The 9,912-nt window shown below is 44.7% G+C and overlaps 1 protein-coding gene across 1 annotated transcript in view; it reads right to left on the bottom strand.

The window, feature by feature from the left end:
- LOC135906983 (arylsulfatase B-like) overlaps window positions 1-7,624 on the bottom strand; it is a 32,096-nt gene extending 24,472 nt beyond the window's left edge. Inside the window, exon 1 of the mRNA XM_070530710.1 lies at window positions 7,519-7,624. The gene's annotated coding sequence lies outside the window, so the exon portion shown is untranslated. The remainder of the gene's footprint in view (window positions 1-7,518) is intronic.
- Window positions 7,625-9,912: the final 2,288 nt, after the last annotated feature.

Below are 9,912 nucleotides of genomic sequence, written 5' to 3' on the forward strand. Positions count from 1 at the left end.
GTCACGGGATGGTAACGTAGTCTCCTGCCTGTCGCCATACTCAAAAACAAAGTGTGTGTCTACGTTGATGGTTTAAATACTGATGCCTTAGTGGATACCTGTGCTACAGTTTCATAAATTAATGTTTTGTTTAAATGTGGTCTTGGGCACAAGGCTGTGTTCGCGTGGGAGCGAAACACAAGTTTTCATTGAGTTGGGGGCGAAACCGTGTGGCCCTTTCGTATTCGCTCAGATAGGGGAGTGTTGGGGGGCAAGATTTTCCAACTTAATTCATTTTTTTAGAACACACCACTCACAACAACACCCTCAGGATTGACTTTCTTGGTGAATGTGGTGCAATGTCAAAATGTGGGGTTGGTAAATTTTTTCTTTGAAGTCACGTGATAACACCAATACTTGAAGTATCTGACGTGGACACACAAGTAGTATTTTCTGTGTCCCATAATTTCCTTTTACCGGCTCATACTGCAGAATTCTTTCCCGTGACTTCCACACTTTACCCTTCGCATTGCTGGCATGGCTTAATTGAGCCATACTCCCCTACCACTTTGAAGAAAAATATACTGGTTCCTCGATCCATTATATGTGTGGCTGGTCATGCTCACGTGTAGACCGTGAACACGTCTTGGGAGCAAGTTTTATTGCCGACTGGACTCAAGTTGGCAACCTTTGACTCAGAAGCGACTGTCAGTACTGATGCCGTTGACACTTCTACCGACACGAGAGCCGCACATCGCGACTGTTCCTTGGAAATCTACCACATGACCAAGAAATCGCTATCCTCTTGAGGAGGAGGAGGAATAAACTTTATTTTAGTAAAGCAGATTTGAGACCTAGGCATCTCTACCGGTATGACGGCCTCGAGCCCTTGGGCCCTGGCGGCATCTTCGGCTTGCTGGATTGCCTTAAGTTGGTCTTCCCGTGCACAGATGAGCGACGCAGTCTCCCACTTCTTTCTGGACTCGTGTATTTTATTCTGCGTGGGTGTTCGAGCACAAGCCCGAACCATATGTTGTAGGTCCGCCCTTTCTTGACAGAATCTGCATTTATCTGTGTAAAGGTCCGGCTCGAAGCGGGGGTATAGGCCATCGGATTCGGACATGTAGCTGTTTGTAAGAGGCGTCATGCCGTCGCTTGCCGTCTACTTAGCGAGGAATGTGCCGGTGGTAAAGGGGCCCTTACCAATTTATAGAGTGGAAAGAATTGTAAGCAGCGCTCGTCCGCTATGCGCCAATATTCGATTTCGCATTGTCCAATTTCGCTTCCTGACTCGCAAACCCAGCACCGCATAAACACGGGCCAAGCAATGCCTATTCGTCAGAAGCCGTACGCTCTCCTGCAGTACGAAAAGTTATCGGCGAGCAAGTTCAAGAAGTGCTGCGGAAAGACGTTGTCCGGGAGTCCTGAACTCCCTGGCCAGCTCCAGTGATATTAGTGAAATAAAAGGACAATACTTGGAGATTCTGTGTAGATTATCGAAAATTTTACGCAGCCACAAAGAAGGACATATACCCTCTGTTACGCATCGACGATGCTATCGATTGCCTTCATGCAGCCTCCTACTTCTCCGTTGACTTACAATTGGGATACCGGCAAATACCGATGCACCCGACAGAAAAAGAGAAAATCGCCTTTGTGACCCCAGAGCGATTCTTCTAGTTTAATGTCGTGTCTGTTGGTTTACGCAACGCAGCAGCAGCATTTGAAAGGTTTGTGGACACAGTGCTACGCGGATTTAAATGGGAGATCTGCAAGCACTATATCGTCGATGTAATAATTTTTTGCAATACACTTGTGGAGCACAGTCAGCAACTTCCCGTTGTACAGGACCACATACAAAATGCTGAACTGCTTTTAGACTCAAAGAAGTGCCAACGCGGTGAGTACCATACTATTGTGCACGATTTTCTCATCGATAAAGACCGTACATGACGTGACGCTAAAAAGATTGCTTCAGTGCGCGATTTTAGCCAACCGAAGACAGCGAAAGACCTCAGAAATTTTCTAGGCCTCTGTTGGCATTTCCGCCGGTCTTTCAAGAACTTCGTCCAACTTGCCAATCACTCACATGCCTCCTTCCTAACGACAATCCTCACGTATGGACTACAGAGTGCGCGGATGTGTTCCACCAGCAGAAGTGTTTATTATTTCTAGGCCAGTCTCGCGCCATTTGGATCCAGAGACCACGTCTGAGCTACACGCTCATGCTAGTGGTACAGACGTTCGCGCCGTCCTTGTTCAACTTCATCATAGGCGCCATCACGTTGTTGCGTAAGCAAGTCGGACACTGATGTGAGTGGCGCAAAATTACCCTGTCGCAGAATTGGAATGCCTGACAGTAGCCTTCGCCAATCAGTAGCTTGGGCCATATCTGTATAGTAGCCATTTCAAGATAGTGGCGGATCATCATTCCCTTCGCTGATTTGTTGGACTGCGGCATCCTTCTGGACGGCAGAGACATTGGGCGTTGCGCCTTCCAGAACGCAACTTTCCGGGGGGGGGGGGGGGGGAGGGAGAAGGGAAGATGCAAAAGCAGGGAGGTTAACCAGACTGAGTCCAGTTTGGTACCCTACACCTGGGGAGGGGAATGGGGAGCGAAAGAGAGGGAGAGAAAACATGAGCCTATACCGCAGTTTCATGGGCACTAAGTTAGGTGCAGGATGTATATAGCCGGGCACGCAAGTCTGTTGCCTTCAGGTAGTGAAGAAGCGCTTGAACGTGGTGAGGTCAGGCTCTCAAGATCTTTGCTTCTGTATATGGCCTGTCGTCAAGCCTATTCAAGGCACACTGGAGAGTTTGACGTTGGTTATCAAAGCGAGAACAGTGGCACAGTAGACGACTGATGGTCTCTTGACACTTGCATTTAGCGCACATTGGTGAGTCCGCCATTCCAACACGATAGCTCTAGGATTTAGTGAATGCTAACGTCACGTCATGAACGGCTTGCTGATAATTCAAGTTTAACTGATAGATCGAGGCTGTATAAACAAAATTACAGTTCTGTGGTGTATGCCAGTAACTTAACGTGATGGTACGAGCGAGACTGCGATGCTTTCTTGGAGCGCCTACTCTCGGTAAAGGCATGAAGAGTGTCGGTGCGCCAGCCTGGGCACGTCGAGAAGCGCCATCGGTGAGGTGATTACCAACGATGCCACAGTAACCCAGTATACCTGAAAAATGATATCATGTTCTCGTTCAGAAGCGCAATGGCAAGTTTTGGTGATTTTAGACACCAGCTGTTCATAATTGCCTGCTGCAAGAGCAATCGGTGTCATACCGATGCCGACTGCTTGTCTCCTCTCCCATCGCCACACTCCTACGCTAACAACAATGACTTCGACGACTATCTTGCTAGCATTACCGAGTTTCCTTATGTCAGTACCCATAAATGTGAACAACGGCGTGATCCTGCACTCTACCCCAATTGCAGGCTTCCCGCACGTCATGTCACACGATTCCGTTCACGCTATGTGACAGCCTGCTTTACAAAAAGTATTACTCTGCTGACGACGCTTCGTTGCTCCTAGTCGTTCCTAAAGAGTCGCGCGCACCGCGACTCTTCACGCCATGCATAAAGACGTCGCATGTTGTCACCTGTGCTTTGCTCGCAAGCTCCATCGATTACGCCAGCGCTGTTATTGGCCGAAGCTATGGAAGAGCGCAAGACAGATGAATTCGCATCTCTAGTTGACATGGTGAAGCCGCCTATTATTCTCTGTACTGAATCATGGTTAGCAAATGAAGTTGCTGATGGTGAAGTATTCTCATATCGCCTTAAGTGCTATAGAAAGGACAGTGACTTGCTTGGCGGAGGTGTATTTATTCTTGTGGATTCTAGAATTTCTTCTTCTCAGATAAATGCTGGCGCCGATGAATGTGAGGCTGTATGGTGCTTACTGACGCTTAATAATAACAAAGTTTGAAATGTGTTCATTTTACCACCCGCCTGATTCATCCGTCGATGTGCTTATGCACTTGGCAGTGGCAGTTGACGCAATTCAAACAGACTTCATGGTAGATGGAGGTGATTTCAATCTGCCTAATATTTATTGGAGTCATCAACCTCACTTCCACTCTTTTTCGGGTCGGTCCAGTCAGGAACTGATTAACTTGGTTAAAATTTTGGGTTACGTCAAACTGTTTTGGAACCGACACGTGGGAACCATATCTTAGATTTGTTATTCACAAATAAACCTGAATTCGCCCGGTCTACTCAAGTGTTACCTGGAATAAGCGATCATAATGCTGTCCTTTCTGAATTGAATGTTGAACATTTAAGAAACACTGGAACAGCAAACAGACGCGTTTATAACTACGAAATAGCAAATGTAAGCGAGATAAATAAAGCGTTGAATGAATACCGGACGGTATTTGAAACATATGCCGACTACACTGGAGTAACTGAATTATGGCTCATATTTAAGGAGATGTTTGAACTGAGGCAGCGCTTTGTTCTGGCATGGACATTAACGAAAAGAAGAAGTAAAAGTAAACCTTGGTTTACTCGGCGGGAGTTACGCAGTCTAACACGCAAAAGGCAACTAGCTTACAGTAAATATAAAGGAAAGCCGACACGTGAGCATTGGTTGAAGCTACGTGAAACTACCGAAAAAAAATGAAAGTTGCAGTGGCAGCTGGAAAACATTCATTTGGAATTTCAATGGAGTCGTAATTAAAGGATAACCCGAACGAATTCTGGAAATCTCCAAAGAGAAATGGAAAAGAGACTGTAACTATACCACCTCTTGTGTCTGGTGACAGCTTTATTGATGATGACATAGGAAAAGCTGAGTTCTTTAATACGTATTTTAGCTCTGTTTTCAGCTGTGCATTTGAACAGAAACATGATCATATGAGTACCTTGAATTTCCAGCCGGTGTTGCGTGTTATGGATGGTCTTGTTATTAGCATTAATGGTATCGAGTCTCTGCTGCAGAATCTGAGGATTGCTACGGCTGGGTGTCCTTATGACTTTCCAAACAAATTTGATAAATTTTGTGCTCAGTTGGTTGCACCGTACATGAAGATTAACTTCGAAAAATCGCTTGACGAATCCTGCCTTCTAGATTACTGGGAAATTGCAAGCATAGTGCCAATTCACATATCTGGTCCTCGTGACACCGTCTCAAATTATCACTAACTTCAGTTGCGTGCAGGACTCTTGAACATATTTTGTATACTAGTATAGTAGCAGATATGGACGCACATTCATTGTTTAATCCTCGTCAGCATGGTTTTCGAAGGGGCCTATCTCCTACTACGCAGTTCACTGAATTTGTGCGCAACCTGGCAGAGGCACTGGCCAGGTGTCTTAGCGTGGACTGTGTTTTTGGATTTCAAAAAGGCATTTGATACCGTGACGCACTGTTTATTAATTAAAAAATGCCCTTTTACCATATCAGTCTTCAATCGATACCATAAGTAAAAGATTACCTACGCTTACGTCAGCAGTTTATGGTTGTCAATGGTACTCATTCTCAGAGGCTACAAGTTGATTCCGGTGTTCCGCAAGGCTCCGTGTTGGGGCCGCTATTGTTCTTGCTGTACGTGAACGACATTAGTGACGGAATAGTGTCTGAAATGCGGTTATTTGGGGACGACTGCGTCCTCTATAGAGTAGTCACTTGTGACCGTAATGCTGAGATGTTTCAGGAAGACTTGAACAGAATGTCAGTGTTGTGTCAAATGGAATATGAATTTGAATACGTCTAAAACTGTTCATATGAAATTTACAAGAAAGAAAAACCCTGATGTGCAACCATATGTTATCAGGAATGTAATGTTGGAACAGGTATTCGAATCTAAATACTTAGGTGTTTATTTTACTCCTGCATTGACTTGGCGCCGTCAAGTCGATTATGTCGCTGCTAAAGCATGCGAGACCCTGGAATTTCTTCGCCGAAATGGAAATACTTTTCCACAGTCATGTCGGGACATTTTGTACAAGACTTATGTGAGGTCAATTCTGGAATACACGCGTACGGTTTTGGACCCGCCTACTCGTAGAGATAAAGATAAGCTGGAGCGGGTGCAGAACATTGCCGCTCGTTTCGTATCTGGCATACGCGGGGCTCGGTACAGTTCATCGCGTACGAAGGTAGATCTCAACTGGGAATTGCTTGAGACGCGCCGTAAGAAGTTGAGTCTGAAGTTTTTCCATGCTAGTTATTATTCAGCTGTTTGGATTGATGGTGAAAAGTTTGTGCAAGAGCCTTTTTATAGATCCAACCATGTTGACCATGATTTTAAGGTCCGTGAACTTGCGTCAAAAACTGAATTGTTTAGAATGTCTTGCTTTCCTAAAACCATTAGGGAATGGAATGGACCGCCCAGTAATGTTGTGAGGGTTGAATGAAATGATGCTTTCTTTTTGATGCTGTAGATTGTGGATGTGCATTGCTAAGAGCTTTGCTTTTTTTTTCGTCTTCCCTCTTTTCTTATCATATTTAACACTGTCCAGGAACAGAGGTATCGTACGTATTTCTTCTTGTACCCTCCCTCTCACTGTAATGCCTTGGCGCTGTGGGTTCCTTAATAAATAAATATATAAATAAATAAATAAATGGACAGTACATGGCCAGTTATCCAGGTTGCCTATGTTCTAAGTAGCCGGCGACGCCTTCTGCGGGTTTTCTTGCTGGCTGGGTTGGTAGCAAAGGACAAAATTCATTCTGAGGTGTACTTCAATACAAGAACTCTCTAGAACATATTGAATTTTGCCGGCTGGTACATTCTGGCGGTATAAGGAAATAGCGCAACATTAAGGTGAAAACGATACTGGACAAGCTTAATGCTCAACAGAAATATGAAGCTCATCTACATATTCATAGACTACAATTCTTTAATGTCATATAGGCCAGTTTTACCGGTTTACCGGTAATAAACATTTAGTAGTGTGACTATACGCTTCCTTGGGGTTCCCGTGCCAACTGGTCGTAATGTCACATACTTTATCAGGGTCCTCCCGATACTGTGTTTAGTGTCTATTAAGAATAAATGACTACATTCAGTAAAAGAAACAAAGACACCTTAAACCGCAACTTTCTTGTGTAGTTTTGCTCAACAATAAAGCCCAAATATGCGATAATATTCACTCGTAATGGGTTACTTCATGAGCATCGCGCTTTGGGCACAAACATCGAACATCGAAGTTTGACCTTCTAGTTATCCACTGATCAGCAGGCTTTTCCCCGATGAGAAAGTTGGTATAAAATGTTGCACTAGAAGTAAGGGAAAATAAAACAACGCATTTTTCCTCCTTTTTGAACCCTGAAGGTGAATATCGTGCGTGGCCAAGTTGAACGCCGCATCCGAAGTCAACGCGGTTCAACTAGCAAACTGTAGCACGAAGTAGACTGGCAGGGTCATTGTTTTTTGCGACAATCTGAAGTATACTCTTAACATTTCTGAGCGCAGATGTATTAAATATCATCGTTGAAAACCGTAGCTCCATGTCAAGACAAAACAGGCCACACTTCAAGCGCGTAGAGCATATGTGACTGGCACGTGCATACATACCTACAGATGTGTTTTGTCCGTGAACTGCCTTTTTGAAGCGGCTTCCCACACGACGCATGACAGGGAGATGTGTACCCCGCTATAAACCGTGCGCACGATCACCTTCCTTCCTGTCGGGTTTTATTCAGGTGTGCCCCACGGCCGAACGTTGCGTTCGCTTTCGGAAAATTCTGGAAAGAGGACTTATCGCCCATGGAAGGAAATAAGAGCATGCGTTGTATAAAAATGTAAAAGTGTCACGTGATGTCGGGAGAGAAGGTGCAGGTTCTGCTATAGCTAGTAACGCTCTTCTGCGTGAGCTCCTTTCTTCATGACTCAGCGTCCGATCCCTGTTTTCAACTAACATGAACCTCAAAGTAGCCAGAATGCCTATCCTTTGTAGACTGTTGCCACTCATAAGTGGGTGTTATTTAGATTCACAACTGTTCGTGTAGGAATCAGTCATGCCATTCTTTAACATAGTGTTGAGCCATGCTGCCATGGATGCATTGAGAACTACGAGTTTTTGTAAATATCGAGAGGATGAAGGAATGCGAAATTTCACAAATTGGTGCAGTTGATAGGTGCAGATTTGTAATGTGCAACCAGCCTGCCGACGAGAGACAAGTGTACACAGATGGCCTGTGCAACAATGGTAGTTCTGGGAGCGTTATTTATAATAATAATTCCAGATTAAAACTACATGCGCGTATAACATATGTCGTGTTACTACACCAATGACCGCATAAACATAAATGATTTCTGAAGCCAGAAGGTTTACTGCAACAAGTAAACCTACAGCTAAATGGGTCGTTTCCGTAGATTTACAGTTTGCACTTGAGCTGCTCGGCAACATCCGGCCAAAATGCGCGCACCGTAAAATCATCGTGAAAACTGCGGAGTTCAAACACGTTGTGGGATCATGAAATCGCAATTCACTAAGCTCCCAGTCATGCCACCATATCTGGAAATAAATGAGGGGAGACTCCAACTAGTGACAGCAATCCACTGGTCAGCCCCGACTACTTCATTTTTACTTATTTTAATGTTTTGTGTGTGCGCAATTGTACTCTCCGTGACCAGGAATAAATGTGAACAAATTTTATTCTTATTTGATGTGGAATGGTGTTTGGCCTTTATGAGCCATGCCGCCATGGATGCGTTGAGAACTACGAGTAACTACGCAAAGTAATTTGGAGTATGCTTTCGAGCGTAGACTTTCTTGTGGGCGTGTGAGTTAGTGCGTGTCTGTGTCTGTGCAGCACACACTAACTATTTTTATGGCGTTTATCACTAAGAGCCGTGACGGGCTTTCACATTGTTTAAGCAGCAGCCGGTGCACTTTTATGGCGCCAACTGCTCATTTGGTGGAGTTCACAAACCTAGAAACGCCATCGATAAAGAATGAAAGAAACAGAAGACGCCATTCCAGTACAGCAAAGTGACACCAGTTAGAAATAAAAGGCCAACCCCTTGCCTACGAAAGCGCTTCGTAGACCTCGAGCCCACGTGTATATGTAAGGACGCTCACAACTCGTTCTAATTATGATTCCGTTGAACTATCAGCGGAAAATTTTTAAACGATTTTTCTAACAAAAACAACAACGCTAGCTAACCGGATGGGAGGAAGAGTCATAAAATCCCGAAATGTTTTTCATATGCCAGTGGAAGGGTCACAGGCCACAATAACATCAAGAATGAACTCTGTTGACGTCATGGTGGTATCCTGTCTATCTATGCGGTTTTCCAGGGCATAGACAACACGTATAACGCATTAAGTGCAATAAAAGCGAAGAAAAACTCGGCTGCATTTTTGCATATGGGCAGGACATCTCTTCTTGTACTTATGCCAACCACCTGGTTTCGCCGGCGTTATGCTGATGAGTGAGATTTGTTACTTGATCCCAGGCACGTACCTAGGATTTCTTTTCGGGGGGGGGGGGGGGGGGGGGGCAATCCAAGGTAGCTTTTCTATGCAAATTAGGGGGTGGGTTCCTTTACTATTATATATGTGAGTAACGCCCGCCATACGCCATAAAGACGCGCAAAGCCGCGAAAGTGAAATGAAATAAGGCGTATCTCACTGGTACACCTGTGGGATACATCTCTTTTTTACTTAGCTAATAAGGAACCACATCGAATGGACTCGCGCAGGAAAGAAGCGCTGGAAGAACACTGCCAAGAACAAGTAAACAAGTGAAATTGCAATATAACGATTTCTATCATCATCATCAGCCTATTTTATGTCCACTGTGGGTCGAACGCCTGTACCGATAGTAGATTTCTATACTAGCATACAACTTTAAAAAAACAGCAGTTGGCAACCAAGGCACACGGACAGCGCGGGCTTGCGTAACTCCGCCAGCCAAACAGAAGCAAACAAAATCGTCGTCATGCGGCCTTTTCAATATGGCG

The sequence above is a fragment of the Dermacentor albipictus genome, chromosome 1 (genome assembly GCF_038994185.2).
Source record: "Dermacentor albipictus isolate Rhodes 1998 colony chromosome 1, USDA_Dalb.pri_finalv2, whole genome shotgun sequence".
NCBI lineage: Eukaryota > Metazoa > Arthropoda > Arachnida > Ixodida > Ixodidae > Dermacentor > Dermacentor albipictus.